The sequence below is a fragment of the Mus caroli genome, chromosome 7 (assembly GCF_900094665.2).
Source record: "Mus caroli chromosome 7, CAROLI_EIJ_v1.1, whole genome shotgun sequence".
NCBI lineage: Eukaryota > Metazoa > Chordata > Mammalia > Rodentia > Muridae > Mus > Mus caroli.
In genome coordinates this window covers 117,939,859-117,952,042 of record NC_034576.1, presented here as the reverse complement: position 1 = coordinate 117,952,042, position 12,184 = coordinate 117,939,859, and the positions used below count along the sequence as shown (strand labels likewise).

General features: G+C 39.7%; 1 protein-coding gene across 1 annotated transcript in view; it reads left to right on the top strand.

Annotated features, from left to right (window-relative positions):
• Sox6 (SRY-box 6) overlaps positions 1-12,184 on the top strand; it is a 554,993-nt gene that overhangs the window by 307,996 nt on the left and 234,813 nt on the right. The window lies entirely within an intron of this gene.

Here is a 12,184-nt window from a genome sequence, read left to right as displayed (position 1 = left end):
TGGAAAGAACCCAGATGTCCCTCAACAGAGGAATGGATACAGAAAATGTGGTACATTTACACAATGGAGTACTACTCAGCTATTAAAAAGAATGGTTTTAGAGTTTTAAAAAAGTGTTTGTATGAGATTACTATTTCTTCCTTGACTCTTTGGAAAAATTCACCAATTTGGCAAATTTGGGAATCAGAGTGACCTCAGTGATCAATTTTCTGTGTGTGTGTGTGTGTGTGTGTGTGTGTGTGTGTGTGTATAATCTTCCAGCAATTTTGATTTTATCTAAACTTTCAATTTATTAGCATAAAGGTTTTCATAGTAACCATGAATTGTTATTTTAGCCTGTCATCACCACACTGTTTTGTTTTCTTTGTGTATTACACTGCCATGTTTTTAAAAAGGCATAACTGGTCCTGGATTAACCCCTTCAGTACAGACAGTCAGAATCCTCATTAAGTGTCTTGAGAAAGTAGAAAATAGGAAACTAAAGAAACACTAGCATTAGTGAATGGAGACATGCAAACCCGAAAACAGAACATTCATACACTCGGAACTAAGAAAAGCAGCGTTTAGAGAATGTGACTGCAGACAGTCCAGTGTAGGCTAAGAAAGAAGCAAAATTAAAAACGCTAAACTTTAGCATTTAGTAGAAACTTTCCAAACCAGAGAACACAGGGAAAAGGCTCAAAAATGAACAGAACTGAAGAGCTGAGCCTATGGAGCTGATTGTTAGCTGTGCTGGAGGTAGGAGTGCCTGAAGGAGGCAACTGAAGAAGTTTTAAAGAAATAATTGCAGAAAATTCTAAGTTTCTTTAAGAATGTAAGCCTCTAGTCCCATGGAACAGAAATAAGTGTCAGCTGGTGCCTGCTCCATCCCTAACTCTCTTAAGCCTCTGTGCATCAATAACATAGGTTCAAAATATAAAGAAGACTCAAGAGCACTGAAATAAAAGGCACACCCACAGTTCAGTTATTGTTGGAAAATCTGGTGAATGTAGAGGATCTGAACAAAACTTTCAATCCCCAGGATGTAATTGATGGTGACAGCACATGGCAGATGCAAACTTATGCATAATTATCCTCTCTAAGTGAATTTAGAGTTTTGCATAAAGTTTATGTGTGCTATAAGCAAGTCTCTGTAAAGATGAAAGACTTAACTTTAAAAAGAGTATGTTTTCTGGTTACATGGAAAAAGATAACAAACTGATAACAAAAGAAAATTAAAAATCTCCCAAACAGTAACTAAACCACCAGGCTTAAATCAACTGTGGCTTAATGAAGAAATATCATATATGGCCACAAAATATACTTAACTACATGACAATGAGAAATTAATCTGACAAGAATATATCAGACCAGCTAAGACAATGCTGGAGAGAGATACAGAACTTTATGTGCACATTTAAGCAATAAGTACGATTTAAAATTGAGCTATAAATTCAGAAAAATCTTACCAGCCCTCTTGTTTTGTAAGTAAAGCAATCCTAAGATGCATTTGAAGCTGCTCATGACCAAGCCAAAAGCACACTCTCATTCTGTGTGAGCTCATCTGAGTACAACAGTGCTGGCAAAGCGAATGTCTGCAAGGTCAAGGGACCATCCGCAAAGCAGGCAGAAACCCAGCAGGAGTCTCCTCAGCCTCTTGACCCCCGCACCCCAGATCATGAAAGAAGGAAAAAGATAGTCTTCAAACAGTTAATGTTGAAGCAACTAGACACAAAGTTTACGTTGCCTGTTTCACTCATAGAACACAAAACAAATGAAAATGAACTTCAACTTGAATATAAAACTGGAAGTATAAAATTTTTGATTATAACTTTTATTATTGAGATTATAATATAATTACACCATGCCCCTATTTCCTTCCCTCTACACCTTCCCAATTAACACAAATTTTTTTTTAAAGTCATGGCTTATTTTCCCATATATGTATGTATATATACATGTAACTATATATATCACTATATATATCACTATATATATCACTATATATATATATATATATATATATATATATATGTGTGTGTGTGTGTGTGTGTGTGTGTGTGTGTGTATATCTATATCATGCTCAGTTTCTATAATGTTACTCATATGTATTTTCTTCAAAGCTGGTCATTTGGTATTGGATAACCAATAAGAAAGACTATTTCTTCTATTCTCAGCATTCCTTAGGTGCCTGTAGTTCTTTATGTTGAGTTGAGGCTTCATGGTCTTTCCCCTATCCACATTAGCATGTCTATTTTTGTTCTCATTCAAGTTATGTTTAGGCACTCATGTTGGAAGACTTTATGGGTGTACCTTTACATTACTTGGGGACAGAATAAATTCCCTGATTCTTGGGCTCTTAAAATATTTTTGTTGTGTCTTCTGCAATGTTCCCTGAGACATAGGATGGAAATTGTTTTGTAGAAATATTCACTAGGACTGGGCTCCAGAACTCTGCATTTTGATTGGTTGTAGTTTTCTGTAATGTTCTCTGTCACAAAGAAAAGTTGCCTTGATGAGAGGTGAGGACACCCCTTATCTGTGAGTATAAGGGCCAATATTTATAATCTAATTAGGGGGAGTATACTGGTTTAGGAACATGGTGTTGTGGGTTCTCCTCCAAGACCCATGGCTTCATAAGCTCCGGGTAGCTGGCTAGGTTTCCAGTACCAGGTATAGTATCCTTTTTATTGAGCAGGTCTTAAATTTAATTACAGAGCTGTTGGTTACTGCCATGGAAGGCATGCAGCTACTGTGCCGTTAGGTATCATACCATTCTGGTCATTGCTGTAGGTGTCATATCTAAGTATCACTGTTGGTTGCTTCTGATCTCAGTGTAGACAACACTTCATAGGACTTAGAAATACTAGTCAGAAAGGAAAAAGTTAATAATTGTGTAATACCAAAATAAAATCTGCAGCTCATCAAGAGGCACCTTACAGTGTAAGTTAGTGCATCGGAGAGAAGGAAAAATGTTTGTGATGTATATTCTGACAGACTTGACATATTTAGAGATTTAAAGTGTATAGATATAATATATGATATCAGTTAATATAAACATGTAGATATATAAAAACTCACCAAGTAAAAGACAAATAATACAAACGTCGCTAAAGCTATTTTTGTCATTACTTGGTATTCAGTAAGAATGAATTTTTACTACTTCAAGGAATGTTCAGAGTTTGGAGTTAATCACTTATGGAGGAATACCAAGTGGTGTTACAGGCATTTCTTGCCCTTAAGGAACTTAATGTTATGTTAAATGGAGTGAACTTGGCCATGTATTCATCTATACAATGCTGAGAACTGATAAATAGTACTTGTAATAGAGACAGGAATTTTAAAGCTCAGAGTTAAAACGTGGCCAGAAGATTCATGAGGTAACAAAACTGTGGCAAGTATGATTTTTCTATCTAGAGAATGAACTTTGACATTTGAAGTGGTGAATCAGTGTAGGCAACGTAGACCAGTAGGTGGTGGTGATGGTGTGTATGCGCATGCATGCGTGCATGTGCGAGTGTGTGTGTGTGCAAGTGTGTGTATAAGAGGGAGACATTGTGGTCAGGAGGATATCACGCAGGAATGGTCGAGAAAGCACTAGGCATGCAGAAGGGAGTGGGACAGTTTTTGAAGCCATCTAAATATAACAAAACTAGGAGTTCCAGATAGAACTACCATTAGGGCCACTAATGATGGCCCCTGAAACCTACTGGACAGCACAGCCTTCTAATGTGTTGCCCTTTCATTGGTTGCCAATGTATAATGAAATAGCCCAAAGGAGGGGTGCCATCTGCTAACCTTATTTTTTAATTGATAACAGTTCAGCAGGAGGTTGTTTGTGTGAAGCTTAGAACCTGGAAGTCTGTTACGCTCCGATATGAGATATGTCTCCCCCCCACACACCGTTGTTGCACTGAGTCTCTGCTTTGACTTTGTTTCTGCTGTGTTTTCAGTGAGTGTCATCAAGTTAAGAAATAGAGTTCTATAGAGGACTAGCTGTGGTCAGCATTGCTGTTTAAGGCCTTTGCATGCTTTTCAAGTCAGAAACCCATTTCAAGGCTTATACCCTACATGCATGTTGCAATCCAGTGCTGGTTTCCATGTTGTGATTCAAACTCTGAACATAACACATTGACATGTATCTCATATTCTTTCATGTATATCACACTCTTTGAACTTAACACACCTACATAAACATCATATTCTTTTGTGACAGCTCTCATACTGTTTAGATTTTTGTTTGTTTTTTGTTTTTTGAGTCAGGGTTTCTCTGTGTAGCCTTGATTATCCTGGAACTTGCTTTTTAGATCAGGCTGAAGTCAAACTCAGAGATTCACCTGTCTCTGATTCCTGAATCCTGGGATTAAAAGTATGCTTCCACCACCTGGCTTGATTAGGTATTTTTAAAGCTCCAACCTGCAGACACTGAAGCAAATACAACATACTGGTTTCTCTCACCAAGGCTGAAAATTGCATTTGACTTTCACATTGGAGAGTATAATATGATGTAAGGCATCATGCTCTCTGCTCCTCACTTCTATGTGTATTTTCTCTTAGGACAATCAGGGTCTGTCTATGTTATCCACACTAATCCCAGGTCCACACACTTTTTTCTTCTGACCTGAGCATCAGAGAGGCTTTTAATAGTCTAGGAAGAACATTCTGATGAATCAAAATTCTTTGTGTGATCAGGAGGAGCAGCAGAAAGCAGAGAACAGAGTCTGCAGTTGGCAACTCCTGCAGTGGTTGTGTTTGAATGAACAGGTGGGATGCACAAGATAGCAGTAGCATTCAGAGTGTTGGAGAGAGAGCTAAGTGGCTGAGGACCTCGGTTTGATCCCCAGAACCCAAGTGAAAGACCATACAGAGCAAGATACAAATGCCAGGGAGACAGAGACAAGAAGATGCCTGGGACTCACTGGCCCACCGCTCCATCGGTACTGTGAGCTCTCATCTCAGTTCAGGAGATCAGTGGAGGAATCCATCTGATGTTCACCTTGGGCTTCTACATGGAGCCCCCCAAACGCAGGGATACATATATGCCCAGAATCATAGAATTAGAAATGATTTCTCAGAAAAACGAATATAGGGTTCTGGGAATGTAAATCAGTTGGTAGAGTACTTGTCTAACAGGTACAAGGCCCTCAGTTAGATCCCTGGCACTTTATATACAGCAAGGAGGGTTAATTTGGTCTACATAGGGAGTTCTAGGCTAGGCCAGCCTGGAATATGGGAGATCCTGCTTAAAAATACAAAACAAATAAGCAAACAAATGGAACACATTAGACACCCCCAAATAATTAAATTATACCCATAATCTAATATTATTTTTAAAAACCAGGTACATATAAATCTGACATAGTAAAACAAATAGTTGATAACTATATACAACAGGACCAGTGGTATCTAAAGTGGAAATGTCATTGGTAGGATATATTTTAGCAATATGGCTACCTCCAGGTTTTGTTTGTTTTGTTTTGTTTTTGTTTTTTTTAGTATTGTAGCAATGTTTACTTTTATTAGATGTTTTCTTTATTTACATTTCAAATGTTATCCCCTTCCCTAGTTTCCCCTCCGAAAATCCTCTATCCCCTCCCCCTGCTCCCCAACCCTCCTACTCCCATTCCTGGTCCCAGCATTCCCCTATACTGGGGCATAAATCCTTCACAGAACCTAGGGCCTCTCCTCCCATTGATGACTGACTAGGCCATCCTCTGCTACATATACAGCTAGAGCCACAAGTTCCACCATGTGGGTTTTTTTTGTTTGTTTGTTTTTTCGTTTTTGTTTTTGTTTTTTTGATTGGTGGTTTAGTTCCAAGGAGCTCTGAGGGTACTTGTTAGTTCATATTGATGTTCCTTCTATGGGGCTTCAAACCCCTTCAGCTCCTTGGGTACTTTCTCTAGCTCCTTCATTGGGGACCCTGTGCTCCATCCAATGGATGATTGTGATCATCCACTTCTGTATTTGCCAGGCACTGGCAGAGCCTTGCAGGAGACAGCTGTATCAGGCTCCTGTCAGCAGGCTCTTGTTGGCATCTGCCATAGTGTCTGGTTTTGATGGTTGTTTATGGGATGGATCCCCAAGTGGGGCAGTTTCTGGATAGTCATTCCTTCAGTCTCTGCTCCAAACTTTGTCTCTGTAACTCCTTCCATGGGTATTTTGTTCCCCCTTCTAAGAAGGATTCTGAGCTTCTGGGCTAATATCCACTTATCAGTGAGTGCCTATCATGTGTGTTCTTTTGTGATTGGGTTACCTCACTCAGGATGATATCCTCCAGATTCATCCATTTGTCTAAGAATTTCATAAATTCATTGTTTTTAATAGCTGCATAGTACTCCATTGTATAAATGTACCACATTTTCTGTATCCATTCCTCTATTGAGGGACATCTGGGTTCTTTCCAGCTTCTGGCTATTATAAATAAGGGTGCTATGACCATAATGGAGCATATGTCCTTATTACATGTTGGGGCATCTTCTGGGTATATGCCCAGGGGTGGTATTGCTGGATCTTCTGGTAGAACTATGTCCAATTTTCTGAGGAACTGCCAAACTGATTTCCAGAGTGGTTGTACCAGCTTTCAGTCCCACCAGCAATGGAGTTTCTAACAGGCATTTCTAGTACATTCAAACAGTGCAGCATCTGAGGTCTCCTGTGCAAGCGGTGACAGTGGACTAAGGCCTCAGGCTGCACATGTGGCTCTCCCTCAGGAAAATGAAACCTGTCTTGGAAGAAATGACCTGTTGAGTTTGAGGCATTTTTGAAAGAGCTTTGTACTGGTTGCTTAGTGGATGGTATATAAGAAAGGAAAAGTTTCAGTTTAAATGAGATGGAAAAAGCAACCTGGAGGGTCGGAAACACTAGCCAAGGACCATGTATAGGAGACTGGGCTGCTGGACACCACTGACTTTCCCTGAGGTAACCTGTCTTCTTGGCACCCTGTCCAAAGAGTGAATGTTTGTGTCTATATCTGAAGCTCCTGTTAGCTAGTGTAAAAGCACCCCTTTCCCACTGCTGGCTGCTGTGATATACAGGCAGGCCATAGCACTGATGGTTAAACAGTGATTTAAATAGTCTCTGGTAAAGCAAGCACTGAAGCACAGTCAAGTGGTCCCCATCTGTTTGAAGTCAGTGATGCCAGAGCGTCCTCATCCTCACTCCTTTCTAACTTATTCTGAAATGACTGTTACAGCTCTAGCACCAGGCTGTGAGCCCTGCAGTCACCTGTAGTATGTCCCTCCTTTCCTGTGTTGACCCTACAGTGGTAATGCTTTGATGACCAGGCGAGAGGTAGATCAACTGGGTTGGGAATGATCCCCAAACTCATGTTTTATGTGCTAGGAGCCTTGGCCAGAAGATGAGAGAGGTAGATGGCTTTTGCCTGCTCATATAGAACAGTGTGACTTTCATGAATGTATGCTCAGTGCCAGTTGTCAGGGATGCCTAAGAAAAACTCTGGTAGATAAAAATAGTACCTGGAGAAAAGATTGCCCCCAACATGAAGATGCCTGCATGTGAGCCTGGCAGGGTTTAGATGTGTGCAGCCTCTGTTTCCTTATGAACATACCAGAGTCTTGCATCTAATCGTTCTAACAACATTTCCAACACCTTGATTTCTTCCCCCACATGGTGCCTCCTGCAAACACACCCCCTCACTCACAGCATATTGTTCAGTAAAGTGGCTGTGGAATTAACATTTTTCCTGGAAGGACTATATCTGATTTAATGACCAAATCATTTTAAGGCAGCACAACAGAATTTCACAGAAACGAAATCTCTCCCTTCACACAGATCATGCGTGTTTTACTCGAGTATTGAGTCATTAGCATGTTTATAATGGTTCTAATTTAGCACAACATTTTCTGAATTTTATCCTTGAGTCATTTACAAATTGTTCTTATTGAGTAAACAAAGGGAACAGATTGCATTTTATACTTAGCAATTTATCTGAAAGAAGAGGGGAGGGTTAATTGTTTTAAAGTTTTGGTCTGTTTGGGGAAGTGAGCCTGCTTTCTCATTGCTAGGCATACTTGCCTTTCTTCTCATCTTTTTGGATGGAGGGTATGCTGTGGAGGAGGAAAATGAAGACGAAGGAGTAGACCAAGGTTGGCCACTCCCACAGGGGAGTGTGGAGCACAAGGGGGCTGGCACGAGATTATCCCAAACAGTTGGTGCATTCCTTAATGATCAAGTGCTTGACAAGTCCAGTCCTTCCTGGCAGAGCATCTGTGTTGATGTTTATACCACTGCCCTGCTGTATGGGAAAGGCATGCTTTCTCTGCTGTGCCTAAAAATAGGATAGCATTGTATGAGATAGTTTAAGATAGCAGAAACATTTAAGAGGTTAAAGGTTTGGCTTTCAGATCAGAAAAGCTCAGTGATATAGTGTGCACTGCTCTTTCCAAACTGGATTTTCTGTGGAGTTGCTGGCGATCTGCACACTGGGTTAGAGAAGTTATTTCTAGGTTTGTTTGGTTCAGTCTCAAAAACACACTCTGTGGGCTTTTCTGTCAGCTCCCTGCATGAAGAGCTTGCTTGAAAACAGACTCTATTTATACCCCTTGTTCTTATTTGGAAAGTCAGTTGTTTCATTGTGTGTGTGTGTGTGTGTGTGTGTGTAAGGACAGTCATCATGGAGCATTTCTTTGTATGTTATAGTGACTTCAAAATAAAACTGGCACATTTTAGTGTCTAATTATTTTTAGTGAGCTTGGAGGGTTTTAATTAAAATTTAAGAGTGCTCTTCAAGCTCTCCAAGCTCCAATTTTATCCCTTGTATTGTGGAGCGCTTGCCACTGTGTGGAAAGATGTACAGTAGCTGATGACTGCATCTGAATGTCCCCAGTGAAAGCACTTGGGGCCACCGAGGGGCAAGGAAACATAGAGTGTCAGGTTTGACTGGAAATTAAAGTCATTGGGCACTTCAGATAAGTATCAGTATTTGGGGTACAGAGAAAAGTGGCTGCATTTGAAACAGGTGATTCTGATGGTAAAGCGAAGGGATGCCTTTACAGTGGTCTTAAGCACCACTAAAGCACACATTTCTCCTAATGTGTACACAGGAACTGAAGCGTTTGCTTCTTCACTAGAATATTTGAAAGATATTTTCTGTCTCATGTTTGTGATATTCTAGCACTCTGATTTTCAGTGTCACATGGAAATGAAAGGAGTAACAAATGTTTACTCACAGATAAACTGTTTCAAGTACATGGAGACATTGCCATTATTCTGTCTTCTTCCTTGGCTTTAATTGTGATTTATTTACTCTCTGACACAGAAGATAAACCTTTATCATATGAAGGCATATGTATATGTATGTATATATATATATATATATATATATATATATATATGGAGTAATTGAAAAACCTTTCTTAGAATATCAGTGCACAGATTAACCCCCTTGCTCTTCTGTTATTCCATAGTTTGTTATTAGCCAGTACATTAGCACACCATGGTGAGTCACATCTTTTACTCAGCCCAAAGCCTCACTTTCCAAGAAGCAGAACCATAGTTTGCAATCTGTTTTACAGTGTATTTTAAATAAATAAGTCCTGAATTGTATCTTTCTTTTGTTAGCAAAAGTTTAGAATATGTTTCCTGAAAGATAAAAACTTGAATTTGAAAAAAATAAGCAAGCAAACAAAGTACCCAAACTCACCCCCGTAACCAGCCTAGCAACAGCTATATAACCCAGTAGTAGTCTAGAGATATGGAATCTCTACATCTTTGCTTCAAATGGAGAACAGCTAAAATCAGATTTCTATCATTCATAAATTAATAGGCAAAATAATCTGAGGTCCCGGGTTTCACTGAGAAAGTGTTGGGTAGGATGGAATAGCCTCTGGTGACACACTACACAATGTCAGGGCACTGTAAGTTATACCTGTTTTTAATGTGTTTACTTATGGGGCTACTGTGTATCATACATAGCATTATGATCCTTTCAGTATTGAAGAGTCATTTGGTTGTGTAGCTGCAGACAGCTCAGGCACAGAAGTCTGAACAGCCAAACTGAGATAATGAAATTTACTGTCACTGTCTCCTTGAGTGGAGAGTTGTTTTCAGGTTAATCAAATAAAATGCATTTGATCCATGATAGAACCCTAAACTATTTAGGGGATGTTTGGTTTTGTCCCCATTTAGAATCACTGTGACTGTTGTATTGAAGACACTGTCTTGCTCTTTCTGTGGAGTGTAAGGTCTCATTTATGTAGTTGTCCCTCTTTGATCTCTGAAGTTGTGCTAAATCATGATGGGATAAGGTCTGCTCTGACCAGCTGCCTGCTGCTGATGTGCTGGAAGGCTGTTGTAGAATGGAAAGGGAGCCTCACACTTAACCTGCATCCCTACCCAGATATTGAGTGCATCCATAAGACTGGGACCTTTGACAATAAACTTGTCATAGGTAACTTTGGACCTGTTATATGTTTCCTCATCTCTGATCTGAGAGCCCCCAGGACAGAGTGGCTGGGTGACAGCCAGCTCCTGGCCCGTCACATTCATCTCACTTGCTTTACCCTACAGCACCAACATGGTTCTTGAGGGTCTGGCAGTAGGATGAGCAGCCAAGAGACACTATTCATTTTAAGCCCTAGAATTAAGATCAAAGGATGATGAAGTTGTAAGAAGTGACTATTTATTAGTGCCCTCAGATAAATATTATCTGTGGTTGTTATTAAATATCCTCCTGTCTATAAATGTAGACACACAAAGCCTGTTTTATCTTTTCCTTCAGCTTTTTCTACTTAAGCAGGAGCTGGTGTAGCTGGGTCTCTGTGTTAGCAAGGATGGATGTTTTAGTAGAATGTCACATGCTTTGGATCCTGTAAATATATAGCTTTCCTGTGAAGCCTGCTGGGTTTGTGTCTGAGCATCTGTTCCTGTTGTCCATAGAGCTGTCTCTGTCTCCCATGGAGCTTCAGCGTTCTCTCCTGGGATCTCTGGGGTATTTTGAATCTATTTATAGAAATTATAGAGATGCTTTACATCATGTGTGTGAACTTGACTTGACTTTGTTACCATCCTTGTTATACTGTGTTTTTTTTCTGATGGGTATAGCATCTTAACTCTAACTTAACCAGACTTTTGCGACTCCTGCATCTGTGCTAGTGAGCATCAGTTTAGTGCAATGACAAAACCTACAACGATAGGTGAAAATGTAGCAAGCCCTAGTAGAGTGTAAAATTCAAGACTCTTTATTGATCTGTCTCATTGCTATCTAATGTTATAGCCATCTTGGTCTGATTGGAGAAACAGTAAGGTCTGGCATGCATGCCTTTGAAGATTTGCTCCTTGGCTCTGTAAACTCAGTCTTAACGTTAGAAAAAAATACAGGTACTGAACAAACCACATGCAGCATTTCTGATGTGATGTGGAGAGAAGGCAGGGAGTGGTGGGGGCTCTCACTTAATAGCCCTTCTCTGTAGACAGAACATGGCCCTGTGACAGCATCAGCCCTTTCATGGCACTAGATCTGGATTCCATCCATTCCCTGATTGATTGATCTCGTCACAAACAAACGTTAATTGTTTTCAGCAATACTTTCTAATCATGTGAAGGTCTTCTCATCTCTTAAGCAAGGATCACTGCCTTTTCCAAAGCTTATCTAGCCTCTAAAGCCCTTTAGAGCCATCTTGACCTAACTGTCAATCTGAAAAATTCAAGGCAGATTTGGAAGCTAAAGGAGGAAAAATCCTGAAAGAGAAAATGCTCAAAAGATAGGTGCTGATATGGGGGAGAAAAAGCATTTGGAGCTGGAGGAACCATTTTAAATATAATTTGAAAAGAATGTTATCAGAATTTTGACACTTGGAATGCTAAAGTTTAATGGGAGTTTTAAAATCTGCATTCCCTGGAACCATGGCCTATTTGTTAAGAGCTGAGCCTTGGAAAGGTACACGCAGACAGTGTACCTTTCCAAGCTTGCTTGTGAGTCCATCTGTCCTGAAAAGAAAACAACACACCCAGAAGAAAAGAGATTGTTAGCACTGTGTTCTCATGTTTGGACTCCTGTGATATAGTGAATCTTTATAAATACATATGTGCTTACTCCCTGTAATCTAGAACATTATTTTAAAGTGCAGAAGGTGGACAGTATTTAAACAGCTCCTTTCTTTAATAAACATATATATATTAGTTTTTGTATAAAAGTTTTAGAAGATTTCACCATGAGGGTGCAAAGAGCATCTTAATTTTATTT